At 40.4% G+C, this 23,374-nt stretch overlaps 1 protein-coding gene and 1 long non-coding RNA gene across 5 annotated transcripts in view; one reads left to right on the plus strand and one right to left on the minus strand.

Annotated features, from left to right (window-relative positions):
* Positions 1-23,374, plus strand: part of PSD3 (pleckstrin and Sec7 domain containing 3) — a 435,130-nt gene that overhangs the window by 84,342 nt on the left and 327,414 nt on the right. The window lies entirely within an intron of this gene.
* LOC127548297 (uncharacterized) lies at positions 6,890-13,665 on the minus strand. The gene is made up of 2 exons (XR_007950347.1): positions 12,248-13,665; positions 6,890-10,354 (listed from the first exon to the last, which is right to left on the minus strand). It is a non-coding gene; the product is annotated as an uncharacterized LOC127548297 (long non-coding RNA).

Consider the following 23,374-nt stretch of genomic DNA (forward strand, 5'->3'; position numbering starts at 1 on the left):
TGTGGTTAAAAAAAAGAAATGCAGCACAGAATGACTTTTTTTTTTTTTTAACTTAATCAAAAACAAACAAACAAACAAAATGGTAATCAATTTGGGAAGGAAAGACCCTAAAAATTTCTGGCCAAAACAGAAATATTGCTGTTTACCAGCATTCTGGGCTAAACGGGGAGAACAAAGGCCAAGTAAACTTGGGCTGAGACTTTTTGTTGGCCAGTTAAGGAGAGCTAAAGTGACTTGAGTTTAAGGGAGAGTCCTTAAGAAAGAAATCTAGCCCAAGAACTCCTAAAATATTGAGATAAGAAGGAACGGAGGAATGAGGGAAAGAAGGAAAAAAAGGAGAGAAGAAAGGGTGTCTCTAAATGAGTCTAGATTTCCCTCTATAGTTGTCTATATTGATGGAAAAAAAAATTGATGTGTGTTTAATATTCTAGACACATGTCTTGTGATATATATGTATATATGTATATATATATATTCATATGTAAAACAGGAGGCATATAATATATCTACATATTATTTTGATAGTCTTTCTAAGCCAGGAGTTCTTAACCTAGGAATATGTGTTGAATGTGTGTGTTTGTACACACATGCACATGTAGATGTATATTTGCCACATGTATGCATATGTGCAATACATATATGTATGTATATATGCACACAATATATCTATATGTATAGACATTTAAATATATATCTCCAATGGATCATGGCACTTTTCCATCTGATTTGCTGCTGAAACCTTTTTGTATTGTTTCCTTGATTATGCTGAAAACTACTTGAACAGGACTGTCTTTTTCTCTAGCGCTTAGCATATCTTATTTTGCAAATAATAAACACTTAATAAATGCTTCCTTTATGTCATAGGATCATAAATTGAAGACTGGCAGGGATGTTATCGAATCCAAGCTACCATTTTACAAAGGAAGAAACTGAGATTTGGAAAGTATATACTGCCCTATTCTTGAAATTATTTCATTTTTAAGTTTTTATTTATTTTATCCGGAATTAAATAAAACAAGTATGTCCATAATTTAGTAGAATAGGAAAAAAATGATTGTACATGAAACTGCAAATCTATTATGTACAACTTGATATAGTTAGATAATAGAGTGATCATGGCACTTTGTTTTTCTTCTGTCCCCTGTCCCTTCTCCCAGAGATGGCTACAATTAAGCAAAATATGTGTGTATATTATATATAAAATAAATCTATGAATACTCCTATTTATTAAAAGCTATTTCAATTAAAAGCTTATGTTCCATTGATAGGTCACCTTGGAACCATATTAAATCTAAATAGAAGGAAGACTGACTTCTGAAAAATGTAACTTTCATCATGACATTCTTACATAGAAATATTCATTATCTCTGATTAGGAATAGTGCTCTGAGGTTTTAGAAATGGTGAGATTAAAAAGGGAAAGAATAGATTTGTGAGAAGACAAAAAAGGAAGAATTGCCTGGGTTTTTAAGGCTGATTGCCTATAATTGAGGAAAGAGAAAAGAATGTTTTTGAATCCGCTGGGAGCATGTATCATTTCAGAAGCAGGGATGTTGCCATGGGAGTTGGTCTTGCAGAGACTACTTTTTAATTCATTTGGACACATGCTGAGTTTGTGCAGACAGCAGGACATTCAGGTGCCCAGTGGCTGGTGGAAATGTGGACTTGGAATTCCATGAAGATGTCAGAATTGAGGATGAATATTTGTTATTCAGCATATTAAAGTTGATTTGAAAATAAGAGCTTGGAAAGCAGTTGAAGGAAGAGAGTATGAAGTAGTAACCAAAAACTACAACCCTAAAACAAATCATTTACACTCTATAGCAAGCAGCTTAATTGTATCTTTTTATTTTATTTTATGATGTCCCATAAAAGATATAGAGTTCTTTAAATCATGGCATTGACAGTTATTGGCCCCAGCTGTGTTTTCATTTTCCTGAGCCTCAGTATCCTCCTTTGAAACATGGAGATAATATTACTTGTAGTTCCCAGCTCAGAGTTGTTTGGTAAAAGCCTTTTGTAGACTACAAAGCACTAGGAAAATAAGATATTATTCCCCTTTGTACAAAGCGTGCCCTCTAGCCAGAGCTTTTTTTTTTTTTTTTTGCAGCCTGATACTCTACCCTTGGCTTAACCCTAGTTGTACTTTGTTTCAGGGACCATTTCCAAGACCATTGACTGTTCCTTTCTCTTGGTAGCTGGTACTGGGCTACTGGGAAATAGTGGCTACTATTTCCAACAATGGCTACCAACCACAATGGATGGTGGTTTTGGGAAATTAATCCCGTGTTTGCAGAGGGTTCTGTCTGGTTAAAAAGTTTCTTAAGATGTATGGGTTTTGTGGCTGAAGAATCTTGGACATTGCTGCTCTTTCTCTCCGCGTGCAATTAACAGTGAATTGGGGATTCTTTTGTCGAGTCTTAAAATGGCCTAAGAGGATTGCCCTTATGGGAACCTCACTAGGATACTTATTGGTAAGCTTGTTTCATGTGCAGTCTGTTGCTGGACAATCAGTTTAGTTTTAAAAAATATATTGTGGCTGATTTTCCCACTTACATTGAGGAGAAGGAGGAGACGATACCACTGATAGCCTTTATTGGGAAGATTTAAGATTGAAGATTCATCTTAAATCAGTGGAGCATATAAGCTCCTGCAGATCCAACCAAGCTTGGAAATATGTTGAATATCTGCCAGTAACTGTTAACCAAAGACCAACTTAGACAAGTTCAGAAGGATTCCTCACCAGAGGAACTGACTGTTAGATGATTAAAAAAAAAAAAATTGTTGTTTTTTGTTTTAGTCATACCTATTTATGAAGACTATTTTCTAAGGTGCAGAAGGTCTATCTTAGAAATAATAAAATGTTTACATGTTTATATATTTACATATGTTTTTAAGGAAGCCAAGCCTTTTCCTGTCAGCTGAGGTCACATTTGAAACAGGAGGAGAAAACTTTATATTCATGAGTGTCAGAAGTAGTTTTCTGGAGGTGGTAAATGTTTTATTATTCTTATTATTGAGTTGTGCCCTACTCTCCACGATCCCATTTGGGATTTTCTTGGCAAAGATACAGAAGTGATTTGCCATTTCCTTCTCCTGCAGTTCTGCTGTTGAAGAAACTGAGCCAAATAGGGTTAAGTGACATCCCATAACCAATAAGTGTCGGGGTCAGATTTGAACTCGGGTTTCCCTGATTTGGGCTCAGTGTTCTGTCTCCTTTGCTTCCTAGCTTCTTAGTGAGTGAGATTTCTAAAGGTGTACGGCCTTATCTAAATCCGAAATAGGATCAGAACGTTAGAACAGGAAGAAAGCTTGGAGATCATTCAGTTGAGCCAACTCATTTTACACTTGAAGGAACTGAGGCCCAGAGAGGTGACTTACCTGTTGTTAACTGCCTATTATCACCTAGTTAGCAGGTAACTGGGCAGGGATTTGGATCCAGGTGCTTTGGCACAGATCCATCATTCCCTACTGCTAAGATGCTTTCAAATGTCCACATGGATCTCATTGTAAACTTCTTTTGCTTCCTGATTTTCCCTCTATGGGGCATGAATAACTAACGCTCCTGCTTTGATCATTATGCTCAGCACATATAACCAGACACTTGTTTAGGTGCGAGGGGGATTCATTTTGGCATTTTTCATAATTGCTAATGAGAATTCAATTCAAGCACTTCTTGAGTGCTTGCTATGTACAGATCACTTCTGAGGGCACAGAATTTAAAATTAGTAGGTGTAATGGGCTGAGGCGCCTCAGCCCATTACAAGTAGGAATTTCATAGATCTTCATTTTGCAGTTGAGAAAACCGAGGAAAAGAGAGGTATATGACTGCTCATAATAATAAGGTTTGCAAAGTTTTTTACATACATTGTCTCATTTGATCCTTTCAATAACTGTTGCAAGGTATGTGCTCCTATTATGTCCACTTTACAGATGGGGAAACTGAGGTTCAGGGCAGCTTGCTCAAGTGTCTGAAGCAGGATTTGAAAAAATATGGTGATATTTTCTGACTGCCAAGTCTAGCATTCTGTCCACCTAGCTGCTCCACACAAGTCAGGTTAGCACTCCTATCGGTTGCTTTTCTCACTGTACCACTCTCTGCCTACAGTTGTACCCTGGCCACTGCCGGATAAACACTGACTTCCTATTTCATAATTCTTATAGATTGTCCTAGTCAGTTAACTCTTTGCTGATCCCTGTGCAGTGATGGGGTGGTAGGTGTAGCATTGGGGGATTTCCCAGGTGTATGCTCCCTGTGGCAGTTGAGCTGTTGGCTCTGGAGAGTTGACACCCTGGCTGCCGCACCCCTGCCGTCTGTTCCACCTGTACCTGCATACAGCTGTGTGAAAATCTTCCTTGAAGGATCACCTAAGGGGGCAGCTGGGTGGCGCAGTGGACAGAGCACCAGCCCTGAAGTCAGGAGGAGCTGAGTTCAAGTGTGACCTCAGACACTTTAACATGTCCTGGCTGTATGACCCTGGGCAAGTCACTTAACCCCAATTGCCTCTGCAAAACAAATAAAACCACCTAAGACCCAGGACTTTCCTTCTGCTGCTTTCCCCATGAACACCTTCTCTCCCTTCTTCCGGTGCATTTTCTGTCTCTTGTTTCTCCCTTGGCTCGGTGGCCTTGTTCATTTGCTGCAGTAAGAGTTGGGATGACTGGGCCCTGGATGTTGACCAGAGCGTTGGTCCTGCAGATCTAGCAATTTAATAACAGACTGGATGTGGAGGGTCCTGGTCTGGGTTGTTGATGACCCAGTGGCACTGCCAACTGTGACTGGAAGGAACCAACCTGAGTAGGGGGTTAGCCTGCCGTGATGCAAACTGGGATTCCACTCGGTTCACGAATAGTAAATTGGACTTGTGTCCTTATGCAGTTGGGAGCAAACTTCTCTGAGTGTACAAAATGTGTATATACTCACACATACGTATACAGCATATTGTAGGCATGGGGTGAAACACTACCCATGTGCATGTGCACAGTGCACCCCCACATGCAACAGCCAAGCACGTGCGCACACACGTATGTTTGAGGGATGGATATTACATGCATGACACATGCCATGCAAACGGCGCACAATGTAGCATTTATGCACAAATGGTATATATGTGTATGCATGTGTCCATGTGTGCACAGTATGTATCCATGCATGTGTGGGGTGTACAATGTGCATATACATACAATACAAACATATACACACAGGGTATATCTATGTTATGCATTATGTCCATGTGTGTGTAAATGCACATGTAGACATACCGTACATGCATGCATTTCATGCATTTGTGTTTATAAATTTTCTATAAATATGTGTAGAATATAATTTATACCATGTCTAGCACACACCCATATACATCCCTACAAATATACACATACATGCATGTGTGTGCATACTCTGTACATACTTACTTGTATTTGTAATGGGAGGAAGAGGAATAGCAAAGGATAAAGAGATACTCAGTGGGATGTGGAAGGTTTTATCTAAAGTATCTAAAGGGGAAGAGAAATAAAGGAGACTCTGTAGATGTGGGTTTACATTTAATGGAGACAGGAAGTCAAGTTGGATAAGATTAGGGAGAGAGATAAAATCCATTAAGGAATGCCAGCCAAGAAGCCACTGCTTACTCTGGGAAATGAGGATATAATGGGAGAAATGGGAAGGGCATTGAATAATTGGTAGATCGCTCTCCTTTCTCCTCAACCCTATAAGTATCTTCAGGTTTGAAATACAAGTATTCCTTCCTGTTAAGGGCTTATACTTTTAGGTCTTTAATACTTCAGCAGGCTCTAATCAGAAGAATAGTAGCTAAATATAATTATTGTATACATATATAATATATTATATATGCAATTAAATATATATATATATATATACATATATATATATAACCATAATAATATTTATGGAGAGCTTTTACAATGCTTATTACCTTATTTGATTGATGCTCACAACAACTCTGGGAGGTGAGGTATATATATATACACATGAGGAAACTGAGGCAGAGAGAAATTACTTCACACAGCTAATAAGTGGCTGAAGTTCAGGTCTCTCTGTCTCCAAGTCCAGGGCTGAACCTATAAGAAAGACTAAATTCTCAGGGAAGTTCAACAAAGATCTAGAAAGAGGACAGGGGCATTGCTAAGGGTGAAAGCACTCCAGAAGACCAGCCTTCATCTGTTTGATGGTATTAGCACAGTTGCTATAGATTTTGAATAGCAGCTGTAGAAATAGCCTTAGATATGGAAATTAGTCACAGCTGTCTGACTGTAGAATGGGGAGCATTCAGACATTGTTGGCTGCCAGGTGACTGGCAGGTGGGTGACCATTTGTTGGCCATGCTGTCTCTGGCATTCGTGATTTAGGGACTGCTGGGACTAAATACCCTTTGTAATTCTAAGAAGCTTAAGCACTTTTCTCCTAGACTTGTTTCTCAGCACTCTGCTCTAGTCTCACCTTCCTGGTTACAGCCTTCTAGTTTCTCCTATGAAACAATCTTTCCTTAAGGGTTTTTAACGACCCCCCCAGTTCCCACCAGGGATAGTTTTGTCCCCCATGCTCTTCTCTCTGTACTGTGATGCTGGGTGATCATTGCTTAACCTGACCTCTGCTGGTATAAGGGCTTGGGCTTGAGTTGCTTTTGGGATTGTCCAATAGCCCTTTCCATTCTCTCCTTGCAAAAGGCATGAAGTCCTGGGTTCCCTTGAAAATGAAAGATTTGAGGGGCACCTAGGTAAGTGCAATGGATAGAGCACCAGCCAAGAAGTCAGGAGGACCTGAGTTCAAATCTGACCTTAGACACGGAACACTTCCTGGCTGTGTGACCCTGGGCAAGTCACTTAGTCCCAACTGCCTCAGCAAAGAAAAAGAAAAAGAAGAAAGACTTGACTGTTTTCTAAAGACATAAATCATGCATTTATTCAGATCCCCAGCTAAGAATTCTGGACACTGGTGAAAGTTTAGTTGGGCATTCAGGAAGGGTGCCCTAAAGGTATCACACTTTTTCATGATTGATGTAGTTTGAACACACATGAGAATTGGGGAAACTAAGGAACCTGGAATCCAGGGTATTTAAAGAGGGAAGAAGTTAGGGTGAAAAAAAAAAGGCTGAATTAGGTATTGAACATATTGTGAGAGGGTGATCTGAAGATCCCCTGATGAAGAATAAAGGTCTGGCTAGGATCCAGATAGTGAGGGATTAGCCCTTTAAAATTAGTCCGCAGCTACCTTTCCAGATTTATTACACATTAGTCCCCTTCCCATACACTGTGGTCCATTCATCCTGGCTCCCTTGAATTAATCTTCACACAAACAACTTTATTTCCCTTCTCCCTTGCATAGGCTCTGATACCTTATGTCTGGAAAGCTCTCTCTCCTTATTTCTGACTCTTAGAATTGCTTGTTTTCTTCTAACCCACACTTGATTCCCACCTCCCGCAGGAAACATTTCCAAGTTCTCTCATCCCCAGAAGTTGGTCTTCCCTACAGAAATTCCCTTAGTGTTTGTGTGTTTTGTATTATATAAATGATGTGTATATCTTTCTGTGTACGTGTTGCTGTGCTCCCCAATAAAAAGATGTACCTACTGTTTCCCTGGTGCCTTAGACTTGATTGATGTGATATGGCAGTGGTGGCTGCTAAGGTGGTGTGAGGACACAGGGATTGTGCTAATTTACCTCCTGGCCCAGTGTGTTGTGGGGCCGGAGGGGAACACTGCCTTAAAGAGGGTGCCCAGAACCGTGGGTGTTCAGGGGGGAAAACAAACCCAAAACTATGCTCCAGTAAGTCTGAGAAGATGGAAAGAATGTAAGAGGAAGCAACCTAGAAAAATTCAATCATAAAATTGAGTTAATTATTGTGGGATACTAGCCTGAGAAGTCATCCTGGACCACCCGCCCTGCTGGGCCACCATTCTGAACTAACCGCAGGTGTTCTGCCAACCTGGTACAGGTGCAGTCACCCCAGGAGGAAGGCCATCTTCTGGGGATAGTAGAAACAAATGAGGATTTGGAACAAATAATCTGGATTTGAATCCCACTCCTTGTATGATTGTGCAGGCTGTTTGTTCATTCTCAAAAATCTGTAAAAATAAATATGGTTTGGGGAAACTCCAAATCTATAACTTCAAGTTTTACAGTACTGTCTTGGGCTCTTGTCCATGATCCCACAACTCAGCCACTGTGGACAGAGATAGGGCTTGAGCTCAGGTCCTCCTAAGGCTGTCCTCTATCCATTTTAGCCAGAGGAAGATGAGAGTTGGTGGATAATTATAATTATGGAACCATTACTCAAGTTCATTCTTTAGAACAGGTGGGGGGCGGGATTTGGAGCAGCTGCTGGGATTGTAGTGAGATTCATAGCTGTTTGCCACAGGGGCTCCAACTAATCCTTCCAGATTATGAACAGGTGCTTTGCTAGGCAATTGATAGAGAAGCCATTATGTAGCTGAATTAAGAATAGTAATGACAAAAATAATTTACTTTTAATGCTAGGGAAGGGGAGGGAAAGTCCCTGTATAGAATAAATTACCTGAAATGTTGCAAATCTCAGTTTTGGGGACTAATGGAAGTTCACTCTGAATTAGTTTCTAGTTTTATTTATTTATTTTTTTAGATGCCTTTACCCCCTTGTTACTTTAAATTCTACTTCCCAACAAAATTGCAGCCCACACATCTAGGGAAAGGAAAGGGGAACACAAGAGGGCTGAAACTCACAATTTCTCTCTGGTACCCTGAAGCTGCCTGTTATCCATTAGTTGGGTCTGCTTGTCTCTCAATTCTTCAGACTTTTTAGTTTTAGTTTTTTTTTTTTTTTTTTTCAGTCGGGGGGGGGGGGGAAGGGAGAAGGAGGTAGGTGTGTTCCTGCCTGGTTCAGACTTATCTAAACAAATGCTCATTTGCAAATTACTAAGGCTTAGAATTGCCCCACCTGATCTTCCAATGATTACAATAAAGTAAATCAGGTCTATAGTTTTTCAATCATTTCAAATAAAAGATTGAAATTTCCAAGTGATAAAACTGTTACTTAATTTCTCCTTGGGAAGTAGTTTATCAACTCCCTTCTCCCCCGTGCCTTACAGGCAGGACCCAAACAGCCTAAAACAGTCCTTCCATTGCCCATTCTATTCCCTGCTCCCCCCTTGCTCCACCCCCTTGAGGGTCCGGGCCAGGCTCCAAATGGTTAATCCGAATGCTTGTGAGGTCATGTGTGACTTCACCACCATTTAGACATTTGAACCAGGTCTCTCCTAGGGAAGTTGTTCAAAAAAGGAGGTTGCCGAGTGGGGTGGGGGGTGGGGATGGGCGGAGGGGTGGGTCCTGGTTCCACTTCTTTCAAGTCCTTATCCCTAGGCCCCCGAGGGATACTGGGGCATTCTGGGAAAATGTCAGGAGGGAGCCCTCGGCTGGCGTGGGCTCCTGCAGCAGCGGCGGCCGCGGGGAGAGCCCCCGAGGAAGAGCCCTAGGCGGAGATAAGAAAGTTTGGGAGCCCGGCGATGGGAGAATGCTGCTCCTGTTTGTGGCAGGGTGCTGGACCCGCTGTCTGGTGACGGAGGTAACTGCAGTTCGGTCTGTCCGCGCAGTCTTGCACGGGTGTACGGGACGATCCCTTTCTCCCGCCCGAGTTGTAAAAAACGACTGAGAAGCGTCCTGGGGAGGAACTTGAGGATCCAAAGATTTCATCTTGGAGGCTAGAGTTACTGAGAATAAAGAATGGCTGTTTTTAGGAAACTGCTCCAGGGCTGAGCGGGTGGAGGGTTTATTTTGGGTTAGTGTTGGTGGAGAAAAGAAGGTGGAGGGAAGGATTCTTTGGGGCTGAGCATTTTTAGCTTCTGAAAAAGTTTGCATCTCTTTTCGGGGACGCGGGTAATTTTGTGGATCCCCAGGGGCGGCCGCCCCTCTCCGCCCGTGGGGTGCGGGCTGGTCGGGCGGACCCGCTCACTCGGCTCCGGGCTGCCTCAGACTCACTCTGCTTCCCTTTGCACTCCTCCTGCCGTGGAAGTGCCGCATTTAGATCATTCATAGCGGAGTCTGATCTTTTTGAAGCCACTTTAAAAGATGGGAATGTAGTATTTCAAAGAGGAGTCAGTCATGGAAAAAGGAGGAAAGCACGAGGAGCTGGATGGCCAGCAAAGGGGCGTTGGGATTTCCTTTGAACTTGGGGAAGATCTCTCAATTAAGTTTCAGGTTCAGAAAGACAGGCGCGTGGTAGGTACTAGACCTAGATCTAGGGGGGTTAGAAGAAGGGGGATTCTTGGGACTCGGTTCTTTCTTGAAGCTCCAGAAGCACCTTACTCTTACAGATCTCCACATGGTTCAGGATCTGAAAGTTACCATCAACTCAAATGCATTGCCTCCTGCAGGAGTAAGAAAGATGAATTTTCTTTTAATTAGGCTTCAGTATTACCTCTCGGGAGCAGTTACTTATTGTGCTTGTCTATTTTTCTGAATTTTTAATTGAATATTATGTTATCGTACTAGTAAGTATGACCATATATGAGTACATTGGAAGGTGCATACCTAAAATGTCAGGTTTTTAAAAGTTAGGAAACTACTCACTTTTGGAAAGATGCCCTTGCATTAAAGGTCAGGAGAATATTTAGTGGAATACAAATAGTTATACCTTAATGTCCTTTAGGACCCGTTTCAGTGAAGTTGCTAAGGTTCAAAATATAATTTTAGAACTTTAAAAAACCTTATTGGTTTTGTTATCAGAAATAAGCACTTAAGAGGAACTTTTTGCCCTGATTAAACTTAATGGATAAATAAAATGTTTGCATTTCTAAAGTATGTTTGAATTTCACACCCAATGAGGAAGTTTATCCTTTTCATATGGGCATTTATAATAATAATAATGATAACTGGCATTTACATAGTACTTTAAGATTTGCAGAGTGCTTTATGTGTTATGTAGAATAATAAGCAAGGCTATATCTTTTCAGAATAACCAAATGTCTAAAATAAACCTTTTGAATTTCCTAATTGTTCTTTGGCCAATAGCCAACATTAGGCTAATTTTAGACCTTGTGATCAGTTACCTCAGCTTGCTGGAGGAGAGTAACAGACAGTAAGATTAGTGTCATGGATTTGGTTACCATGTGAGTAAAAAGTTAACTCTTGTCCATTTTCTTGATATATCTCAGAGAGGGAGAGCAGAATATTGAAAATCTGTTAATAATATTGCTTTAAGAGCACTTAAAAGCTTGTACCTTAACTGATAAAGTTGTGTCAGAATTGATAACAGCATTCTACTTGGATATACAGCCTATTGGCTACCAGGGACCTTAGCCTAACATGGTACCTGAGGAGGGTTCCCTTCTAAACTCATCCTATACAGAATGGAACTCTTCTCTCCCTTCCCTTCCCAATCCCACACTGTTTCCTAAATTCCCTATTTCTTTCAAGAGTTGTTTCACCTCTATTCTTCCAATGGCCCAGATTTCACTTGGAAGATCATTTCTAATTTTTCACTGTCACCTATTTCCCCAAATCAGGTCATATTGCAATTCTGTCTATATAACAGTCTTCCAAATCTGATTTCTTTGTTCTCATAGCCACTGCCCTCATTCAAGCCTTCATCATTTCTTGCCTGGACTATTGCAGTAGCCTCTTAATTGTTTTCTCTGCAGCCAGCATCTCTCATTTTGTATTCCATCTCTCAGACAGTTGCCAAATGGATTTTCCAGATATACAAATCTGACAGTGTTACTCTCTGCTTCAAGAAGTATCAGGGGCTCCCTATTGCTTATGGGATAAAGTAAAAAAATCATTGCATGGCCTTTAGAGTACATCACAGTCTAGCCCCTGTCCACCTTTCCAGACTGATGATACATTTCTCTTCCTCATACACTATTCTTCATTCAGACCGCCTCCCTTGTTGCTCCTTTTATGAAACATTCCACCTTCCATCTCTGTGACTCTGCAGCTGTCCTCCATGTAATCATTGGAATGTTTATTCTCTTGGAAACCTGAGTTTCCTTTGAGGCTTAACCCAAATCTTGTCTTTTATAAGAAACCTTTGATGATTCCAGTTGTTTCCTCCAACAATCCCCTAAAAATTACATTTCTCTCTGTGTGTGTACATACATATATGTATGTGTGTACAGTGCATACATGTGCTTGATTTTTATTTTTGGTATTGACTCTTGTGTGTACATGTTCTTTTCCCCCTCTTCTCCCAAGGAAACAGCCTCTCTTTGAAGCTGGGGCTTGTTTGTTTTTCTCTTTGTGTCCGCCCCCTTTCACCTCACCTGGCATGCAGGAATCCTCCAGAAATGGCCATTCAGCCTGTGATCGGAAGACTGAGGGATGTTTGAACTCGCCAGGCAGCCTTCCTTTGTCCTGCTCTCATTGTCAGAAACTTCTCCTTCTGGGGAGCCAGAAACCCTCTCCTTGTAACTTCTACCTCAGGTATTGGGTCAGCCTTTTGGAGCTCCAGAGAAATCCCTGGTCAGTATGGGCGGCCCGCAGCCAGGGCTGCACCCCCGGCTCTCTCCCTCCCCGTGCACAGGGTCTTTTCTCTTTCCTGGATGCCTGGCCCCACCTTGCCAGTGGCCACACCCGGACTTATCCCAGATGTCCTTTTCAGTCAAGTAGAAAACACATGGACATATCTCCTTTCTCTTGGTGACTAAAGTTAGCCCGGCCTGTCTGGGGCATAATCCCTGGGTGCAGATGTGGCTGAAAGATGAAGCCTGTTTTTTAATCCTCAGCTGTGGCCACTCGTCTGGCACTTGTCACAGTTGGTGGCTCTGCAGCCCGGGGCCCTCCCCCGAGGTAAGAATAGTCATGGCCACTAAGAATTGGGCAGAGCTTTGCCATTTGGAACGGACTCTCCTCCCAAGAATTTAGGAGGTAGGTAGGGGATGAAGGAGAGAGAGACGGGGAAGGGAGGAAGAGATGGAGAGAGAGGGAGAAAGGAGGAGGGAAGAGTGAGAGAAAGGGAGGGAAAGAGGGAAGGAAAAAGGAAGGGAAAAGGAGAAGGGGGAGAGAAAGAGCTAGGAGAAGGGAAGAAACTGAGGGAAACAGGGAGGCAGAGAGACAGATTGAGAGGGTGTTCTGCTAACATTGCACAACTGCTTCCTTTTAAGATCAAGGGAAAAATATATAAAACATAAAATTGGTCCCTTATGCTTTTTTAATCCAAACACCTTTGCTAGTGTGTTCCCTTAAAGTGTTCCCCAAAAGTCAGATTACTGCATACTTAACTAGAATTTATTAAATGCCTTTTGTGCAGGAGCTGTGCTAGACAGTGGGAAAATAATGACAAAAATGGAAGTCAGATCTTGCTCAAATAGCTTATATTCTGTCAGAGAGAAAAAATATAAATGTCTATAAAATTTGGAGGAGAGAGTTGGTGTTGTAGGTGGGGTGAGGGTGGTCAGAAAAGACTATGTAGAAGATGTTGCTTGAACAATTTTGAAGGAACGTAGTTTCTGGGAGACAGAGGTGACTTGGGAGTTCATTCCAGCGATGGGGAGATAAAAAAGCATGGAGCCAAGAGATGATCTGAGTATGTGTGAGAAAAGACAAGAAAATGTCAGGTTGGCTGAATTATAGAGTGCAAAAGGGGAGAATAATGTATAATAAGGATGGAAAGGTTCATTGGTATTCTTATTGACAGGGGAAAAAGGAAAATAAAATTTGTTGATTTTCTCCCCCCCTCCCTCCTTCCTTCCTCCCTCCTCCCTCCCTCCCTTCTTCCTTCCTCCCTCCCTCCTCCCTCCCTTCTTTCTTCCTTCCTTCCTTCCCTCCTTCCTTCCTTCCTTCCTTTCTTCCTTCCTCCCTCCCTCCTTCCTTCCTTCCCTCCTCCTTCCTTCCTTCCTTCCTTCCCTCCTCCCTCCCTCCTTCCTTTCTTCCTTCTTTCCTCCCTCCCTCCCTCCCTCCCTCCCTCCTTCCTTCCTCCTTCCTTCCTTCCTCCTTCCTTCCTTCCTCCTTCCTTCCTTCCTTCCTCTTCCTTCCTTCCTTCCTTCCTTCCTTCCTCCTTCCCTCCTCCTTCCTTCCTTCCTTCCCTCCTCCTTCCTTCCTTCCTTCCCTCCCTCCTTCCTTCCTTCCTCCCTCCCTCCTTCCTTCCCTCCCTCCTCCTTCCTTCCTTCCTTCCTTCCTTCCTTCCTTCTTCTTCCTTCCTTCCTCCCTCCCTTCTTTCTTCCTTCCTTCCTTCCTTCCTTCCTTCCTTCCTTCCTTCCTCCCTCCCTCCTCCCTCCCTCCCTCCTTCCCTCCCTCCCTCCCTCCTTCCTTCCTTCCTTTTCTTTCTTAAAGAACTTTGCAACTTTTTACTTTAAAAATTCAGAACACTTTTCATGCAATTGATGTAGACATTAACTGAGGATAGTTGGGGTTTGGTCACATGAAGAATTCACAATAGTCATTCTCTCTAGATTTATTTAGGGGAAAGGTTACAGACAAAATGAAAGGTTACAATAGACACCAAGAATGGTAAATATGAAATATTTTATTATTTTACCATAAAATACCAAATATTTTATATGATATTACCATAGAAAAGAGATCATAAACATTTCAGTGATTACTGATGTAAAGGACAAGTTCCCCAGTGGAACTTGTCATTAACCAGGAGAAAGGGAGCACCCCATGATGTTGGGGCCTTAGCTGGCAGGCTAAATCCTGAAAGGGACTTGTTACCCTAAAAGAGTTAACTTTAAGGAGGAAAAGGAAGGTTGGGAGAGATACCATGTGGCAGGGGGGAGGGGTAAGGAGAAATACACAGGACCGAGTGCTGCTGACCCAAAGGAGGGGGCTGCTCTGGAATGGCTCTCATAGAGTTTATAGGGAAAGTTTAACCTCAGGGACTTGGCTGGGACTCCTGACAGGGCATAGCAAGGTGAGACTGATGGAGACTGAACTGAGGGTGGGTCCCAGGTTTGACATGACCTGCATTTCTGACTGCACTTCCTCCCCTCAGGGTGGGAGTTTCCTCAGGGATTAAGTTTTATCTATTTCTTTGCTTACCACACCCAAAGTTGAAGATTTCATCACAATCACTTGTTTGATCATGCGTGGAGTTAAAAAGATTTTCAAACATTATTTATCAGCATACCACACATCACTAAGAATATCCTAATTGAACTATCTATTTAAAATGAAATTTAAATCAAGTGAGTTCCCAAGTCATCAAACATTTCCTTTGTGAGTTGTGGTACAAATCCATCTCTAGGAATTTTTTGCAGTTCTGGAACAGTTTAGCTTCTTAATATATTAGTGGATCCCATACTTTCATAAGGGGACAAGATTTCCAGGCTCACTTGAAGTAAAAAAAACAAATAATAAAACCAACTTCTCCCTCTATATCCTAGTTATCCTAAATAACACACAAAAGTTATTTGTTTATTTCAGAATATTTTACAGTGAACATGCCTAGATCTCACAGGCTCACCATGATATCTTCTAAGGATTGATTTTTGGTATAACTTGGAATTTAAAAATGATTTTTATCAGCAAAAATAATTTTTTTTCTCAATGATTAGAGTCCAATCTTTGTATTTACTATCTTTCCTGTGACAACTTTTAGGCTCTAATTTCCATTCCCTCTCCTCCCTTGCCTCAATTCTTAGAACTCGAGTGTTTGTACTATCCAGTTTTCCAAACTTTTAGTACTCCAATATTTAAACTGCATTGCTTATGACAAATGTTTTTCTTCATCACATTAATTAACAGCAGTTCTTTTATTAGTCTTTTCCCATTGTTCTTGTTTTCAAGGAACCTATATCCCACACTGTTCTACGTAACAGTCCTTCAAGCAGCTAAATCCTCTTGCATGTCTTTTTTCATTTTGGGGAGATTAATTGGACTGTTTTAAGGCAATAGTTCGTCACATATCAATGTTGCTTTTTGTTCTGTGCCACAGTCTTTGTGGCTTTGTGATTTTGTGCTACCTGACTTAGGCATTTCTCAGTGTCTGATCCCGTTTCCTTGTGGGCATGAATGAACTTGGAGTTGCTTGACTTCTCCATGCTAATAGCCACTGATAACTAGCCCTTATTGAATTGTGCTCTTTTAAGAGGATTTTTTCTTAAGAGTATCTATTATTAAAAACCACAGTGTTTAAAAAAAACAAAAAACAACAACAACCCCGCAACAAAAGAGTAATGTGATATAAAATCCAGTACTGTGGTAACCAAATTAACCCACCGTGGAGAAACTAATCTAATCCATTTTTGGACAGCTTAGGTAAGATCAGTAGAAATACCTAAGTATAATTCTTACAGTCACCAATGAAATCATGCTGATGTGGTGCAGCCCTTGGCAATGTTGTAATAATACTCCTCAGGTTATGGCAGTGAGGTAGTGGAAACCCCAACAGTTGTAGAGACCCCAGTACTTTTTAAGAAACCCTCATGATATAGTCACCTTAGGAATGTAGCTATTGGAAATAATGTGACATTGCCTTGGAGAATGTGTGTGAAAGAAAGGGAGCTGGGCCTGATATCTCTATTCCACCAAGTTATTCTTCAAGGATGTCTGGTTTGTCATCCCAAAGTCTGGGCTGCTATCTTGCCCCTGGACTTAGAGTTTCTTAAAAAAGTATTGGAGTCTTTACCGCTGTTGGGATTTCTACTAGTTCCCAAGGCCAGGGGTAATTACTACAACATTCCTTAATGCTACACCATATCAATATCTAATGCTTGTTTTCTGTAATTTGCACTTACTGTTGATTGGGGCTGGATTGTGAAGAGTTTATATATCATACACTTATCCTTGACTCTAGGAATAATAGAATATTGAACTTCATTGAGATTGAAGAAGTCAGAGATCTTGAATAAAATGCTTTTGGACTGATAGATGGATTTTGCTGGAGTTTTAGCCATTCTTCAGCTCTCTTAAAGTTATGTTTGGTTCAGGCAATTTGAGCCAGGTTTTTTCATTAGTATCCAGTTGAATGTAGGGTTGGACAACCTTAGAAGGCTTTGTGATATTTCAGTAACGCAGGCTTCTTGCACTCCAAAGGAATGAAGTAGGTTAGCATAGAAGAAAAGTAACTTTATTCTCCTCTGCCTAGTGGTCTGCCATTTGTGGAATATTTCCTGCTGTCTTCGGGAAGCCCATCCAGACTTGGTTGTTAGAAAGAGGAGGACCTACTTGAGTTCCTATCTGAGTCCCCTGCCCCTTTTGTTGATTCAGCTGATCCTTTGTTAACTCCTGCTTCCATCTCTTTGTTGTATTATCTCTGCCTCTTCTGCCTTTTTTTTTCTTCAGAATAATACTGCAGTAGGAATAAAGTGGTTCTAAAAGGCTCAAGAGCAATATCTTTGATGATTTATTTGGTGAAGTAAAGTCTGCCTGGATCCCAGAGACTTTGAGGAGACAGGGCTGAAGGTATATTTTGAGAGCTGTTTGTATAAGGACAAAACTGAAGATAAGGTGCTCCTCCTTTTTCCAGGTCACTGGTTTGAAGAGGGCTTTGGTGCAGGGAAGCTTATATCCTATTTAAAGTCTTGTGGAATGTCCTGCTCAGTTTACTTCTTAATAAATGCATGACACCGACACCATTCCTGCGTTCTCTGCCAGACTGTTAGGGAAAAGGCTCTGTTCTCAACCATCAGTTTTTCAGTACTTTTTGGCAAGTGGCTGGTAAGTGCTGTGTTAGTTGAACTTCACTGGATAAAAAGGACAGGACTTTCCTGTTGCTCCCAGTTTGTGATCAGTAGGGAATGGATGTTTGATAAGATATGTATTTTTATAAAAAAAATTACTTCTCTAAAGTAAGATGACTAGTGTTAACGTAATCCTTCTATGCCTTCCCGAGTCTTAGATCAATAAGGAATGGGTATTTGAGAGGCCATATGTATATTTATGAAAAATTACTTCTCTAAAGTAAGATGACTATTTTTAACAGTAATCCTTCTTTACCTCCCCAAGTCTTAGATCAATAAGGAATGGGTATTTGAGAGGCTATATGTGTATTTATGAAAAATTACTTCTCTAAAGTAAGATGACTAGTTTTTTAAAAAGATGACTAGTTTTAACAGTAATCCTTCTATGTCTCCCCAAGTCTTAGATCAATAGGAAATGAGTATTTGAGAGACCATATGTATATTTATGAAAAAAATTAACTTCTCTAAAGTAAGACGGCTAGTTTTAACAGTGATCCTTCTTTACTTCCCCAAGTCTTAGATCAATAAGGGATGGGTATTTGAGAGGGCATGTGTATATTTCTAAAAAATTACTTCTCTGAAGTAAAAAGACTCATGTTAACAGTAATCCTTCTTTACCTCCCCAAGACTTAGATCAACAGGGAATGGGTATTTGAGAAGTTGTATGTGTATTTATGAAAAATTACTCTTCTAAAGTAAGATGACTAGTTTTAACAGTAATCCTAATATACTTTCCCAAGTCTTAGATCAATAAGGAATGGATATTTGAGAGGGCATGTGTATATTTATAAAAAATTACTTCTCTAAAGTAAGATGACTAGTTTTAACAGTAATCCTTTTTTACCTCCCCAAGTCTTAGGGAATGGGTATTTGATGAAGACATATGTATTTATGTGGCTGATGGCCCCAGATGATGGCAGGCACCAAAAGTTGGGGTTCTATTCTGTGAAGAATTCACAATGTTATTTTCTTTGGCAAAGGTCTATTTAGGGTAATAGATTATAGATAAAATGAAGGAATACAATAGACATCAGGAATGGTAAATATGAACCAGAGCTGGGAGAGCATAGAGAGGGGTTTTAATAATTAGTAATGAAAGGGCAAGTTCCCTAATGGAACTTAACATTTATCAGGAGAAAGGAAATACCCCATGAGGTTGGGGCATATTAAATCCTGAAAGGGCCTTAGCACCTTAAAAGAGTTAGTTATGAGAAGTGGAGTCAGGAGACACACTACAAGGCATGGGGGAGAAATAAGGGGAAAAGTACCATAAGACAGTGTGCCATGGTGGACTGACCCAAAGGAAGGTAGTGACCTTGGAATGGGGCCATAAATAAATTTATAGGGAGAATTTAACCTCAGGGACATGACTGGGATTTCTGACAGGACAAGGCAAGTTGAGATTGCCCAAGACCCCTGCAGCGGGTGGAGGTCAGAGGTTGGACATAACTTGGATTTCTGCCTGGATGACCTCCCCAGAAGGTGTGGGACCATGGAACTAAAATGATCTCTATCACTGTCTTCTCCTTGCTTGCCTCAGGGGTCAATTCTTCAGTTTCTCTCTGCCTAACACATCATTCAGGACCTCATCATATATGTTTATGAAAAATTATTCTCCAAAGTAAGAAAACTAGTTTTAGCAATAATCCTTCTATACCTCTCCAAGTCTTTGATCAAAAGGAAATGTATATTTTGACAAGAACATGTGTATGTCAAAAATTACTTCTCTAAAGTAAAAGACTAATGTTAAACAATAATCCTGAATATATTGGATTACTTGTGGTCTAGGGGAAGGTGGGTGGTGAGGAGAAGGGAGGGAGAAAAATTTGGAACAAAGGTTTTGCAAGAGTGAATGTTGAAAACTATTTTTGCATAGATTTTGAAAATAAAAAGGTATTAAAAATTAAAAGAATTTGAAAAAAAAATTCTGAACATTCTTACATTGGGATTTTCTTTTTTCCTTTTTTTGCAAGGCAATTGGGATTTTGTGACTTGCCCAGGGTCACACAGCTACTAAATATTAAATATCTGAAGCTAGATTTGAATTGGGTCCTTTTTACTCTACGGTTGGTGTTATATATTTACAGTACCATCTAGCTGCCCCATACATTGAAATTTTCTGCAGGGAATAATAGAATTAGATACTGATACTTCTCCTAGGTGTCTTTTGGAAATTGATATTTGAGAGGATGTATGTATATTTATAAAAAAATTACTTCCCTAAAATAAGATGAAGGGAGAAGGAGAAAAAAAAATGTCAGCAGAAGTAGAGATGACTCAGGGGGGAGGAAGCCTGCTTGGTGCAGTCTAAAGATATAGGCTGGGGAATCCGAACTGGGTTGGAATTCTGGCTGAGCCATCTTTCCTGGGTGAGCATGGGTAAATGGCTGAATCTACCCAGATGGGCTTAGATTTGATGATGATCTTTAAAGACCCTTCCAAGACCTAAATCAGTGATCCCAAGAAGCATAGAGTTCACTGATCAGACTTGGGTTTTTGGACTTTGATTTTTGCCAGGGCAAGAATAGGCTATAGGAGATGTACTCTCATAAGCCTTATCTGTCTTGATTATTTTTTAAGCATCACATTTAAGATGATTATGTATAAATAGCATTCCTGTCTGGAAAGCCAAGGGGAAAAAAAATCCAATTGAAGGAGTTTGTTCTATAAGAAATATTGAAGGGGCTGGTTTCAGAAAAATTGAAGATATATGAATTGATACAAAGTGAACATAACCAGAACAATTTATATAGTACCAATAGCATAAGCATAAAGATAAATAATTTTGAAAGTTTTAAGAACTCCAAACAATGCAATGACCAGTCACAATTCCAAAGACAATTCCAATAATGAAACATTTATAATGAGACTTCTTGGTCAATATGGGATTTTTTTTCTTCACTCTGCATATTTTTTATGAGTTTTTTTTTCCCCCTCTTAAATAGTGGGGACAGGATTTGGAGGTAGAGAAAATTAGATTTTGTTAATAAGAAAAATGAAAAAGAACAGAATGCTAAGAAGATTTAGGCACTCTAGGATATTCTGGGAAATCAGAGGATGCCGATGTAGGTTTTCAGCATATGGGTATTGGAAGACTGTATCTCATGGCCTTTCTGTTCCCAGTTACTAATTTTGTGCCTCTGCCCACTGATTAACCTGCAGGGTGAGGTCAGAGGAAATCAGTTGCCCTCCCGGAGCCTTTCCCACAATACTGAACTCTTGTCAGTGTGTTCCAGTTGACCTTGGACAGTGGCCCTCCCCATCACAACAGGTCATTCTCATTTTCCAGCAGCCACAGTCCCACATGAAAGGCATTCATAATGTGCATCACAGCTCTCCAGAGGAGCAGTAGAAGTGTTCTTTTCACTTGATTCCTTGCCATACAAGCGGGCGGTCTGTGCTACAGAGGGGCCCTTAGTGGTGCTTCAGAAGTAGAAACTCTTAGTTGGGAGTTGTTTGCCCATTGCTGGTTAACTCCCAGTATCAGTTTTCAGATTCCATTTATTTACTTTCCATGGATTTCTAACCAGTGGATCAGTACTCCCGGTTCCCAAGGGCCTGAGGACATATCTACTATGAAATACTTGATAATGATGAATATCCGCTAGGAATTAACTGAACTATTTATATGGGGTAGTGACCCAACATTTGGCATACTCTTTTTTATAACTTTTGATGTCCATGCACGGTAAATATGGATTCTGCTTGGAAATATTTGAACACACTCTGGTTTGAATAGGTTCAACTCTTTGGAAGGTAAATATGAAAGTAAAAATAGTAGTAATGATAATAATAGTAGCACTTTAAGCTTCATAAATACCCTGGAAAGTAGCTGCTATTGTTTTCCCCATTTTACTGATGTGGAAACCGAGGCACATAGATTGAGTGACTCGCTATGGGTCATACAGCTATAAAGTGTCTGAAGTCAGATTCTAACTCATGTGTTCCTGGCTCTGAGTCCTAAATTCTACCTAGCAGCTAATATAAATAATAAATTATGTTAAGGATTATTCAAAGCCAAAAAAGGCATGATTCCTGTTTTATCTGATATGAAATCAGTTCTACTAATTTTTAAAATTGTTTGTTGCTGTCCCCATTTAATGAAGAAAGAGCACCAAGAGTAATATTATTAATTTACAAGTGTTTAAAGGTTTTAAAGTTTCTTTTATGTAAATTGTCTCTTGATTCTCTTAAATTATAATTTAAGGAACTTCTGTCCATTTGCATTGATAGAGGGAGATCTGTACCCCCAGAACCAAAGAAGTCTGATGTTAAGTATAAATAAATAAGAAATTAGCCCCAAACTTTGGGAGGTAGGTGGATATCGTGATCTTCATTTGCAGATGAGGAACCTAAAGTTAAGTGATTGTTAGCTCACACAGCTAACGAATGTCAGGTAGGATTCCCTCTAGATCTTCCTGACTCTTGTCTATGGCAGTGGTCATTTCAGTTAGCAGGCATAGCAATTTACTTATTTATTTGCTATTCGATTTTTTTTTTTCTTTTAACGGTAGCTTTCAACATTCACTTTTTTTTCCTCCTGAGGCACTTGAGGTTAAGTAACTTGCCTAGGTAGAAAGTGTTAAGTGTGGATTTGATCTCCGGTCCTCCTGACTTCAGAGCTGGTGCTTTATCCACTGCGCCACCTAGCTATCCCTCAACATTCACTTTTGCAAAACCTTGTGTTCCAGATTTTTCTCCCTCCTTTTCCCCTGCCTCCTCTTGTAGACATCAAGCAATCCAATATAGGTTAAACATGAGTATATTCCCACATTTATCATGCTGCACAAGAAAAATCAGATCAAAAAGGGAAAAGATGAGAGAAAAAAAAAGCAAGCAAACAAAAAAAGATAAAAATACTATGTTTTGATCCATGTTCAGGCCCCATGGTCCTCTCTCTGGATGCATATGGCTCTCTCTAATACAAGTCTGTTGGAATAGACTTGGTAATTTAGAGTTCATTAGTCTAGAATATAAACTGGGCAAATCCATCTTTTGAAAGTTCTTCCCTTTTTTTAATGGGACAATAAAAAGATCCCCCCCCAAAATACCTTTTACTCACATAAAATATTTTGCTAGGAAATTATGATTGATTGAACGAAAATGTTATTTCCAGGAACACCCCAGTATGTGAGAAAATAGCCAGCAATTACATAGGAACCACAACTTTATTATAGTGTTTAAAACATAAACAGAACAACACATCGCTTTCAACTCCCTGCCGGGCTGCAGTGCTGACTCAGAAAGGGAGAGTTGCCATTGGCTGAGTCAGCAACATCTCTCCTCCTCCTCCGGGACTCTACGTCTTCTTGGGAGGTCTCTCGGCCACTAGGGTCTCTGACCTTTATCTCCTCCGAGCAGAAACTGACATCTGGAGCAGCCAGGCTTCAGCCCTAGCCTGGGGATGTTTTTTCCAACTTGTTGCAGCCTATTGAAATGATCTAGTTTGTGATTAGTGTAGAGAAATGCCAAAACAAAGGCAGGTAACCTTGTGTTGCACTTAGTTCTGCAAACAACGGGGGCTGTGCCCAGTTACTAATTTAATATAAACTAACCAGACATGGCCCTATAATTTTTCAGAGAATGTCAAACATTTTAAAGAAATGTTTTTAGTTTGCTAATTTGTAGCTTTGTTTTCTGAGGTTGTCTCTTTGATCCACTCTACCCTAATGCTTTTCATGAATAATGATACTCCCTCCTATATGCTAACCTCTAAATCTTCACTTTCTATCTTGATCTGCTCCTAAGTTATCACTGTACTTTTTG

The sequence above is a fragment of the Antechinus flavipes genome, chromosome 2, assembly GCF_016432865.1.
Source record: "Antechinus flavipes isolate AdamAnt ecotype Samford, QLD, Australia chromosome 2, AdamAnt_v2, whole genome shotgun sequence".
In the NCBI taxonomy this organism is placed as follows: domain Eukaryota; kingdom Metazoa; phylum Chordata; class Mammalia; order Dasyuromorphia; family Dasyuridae; genus Antechinus; species Antechinus flavipes.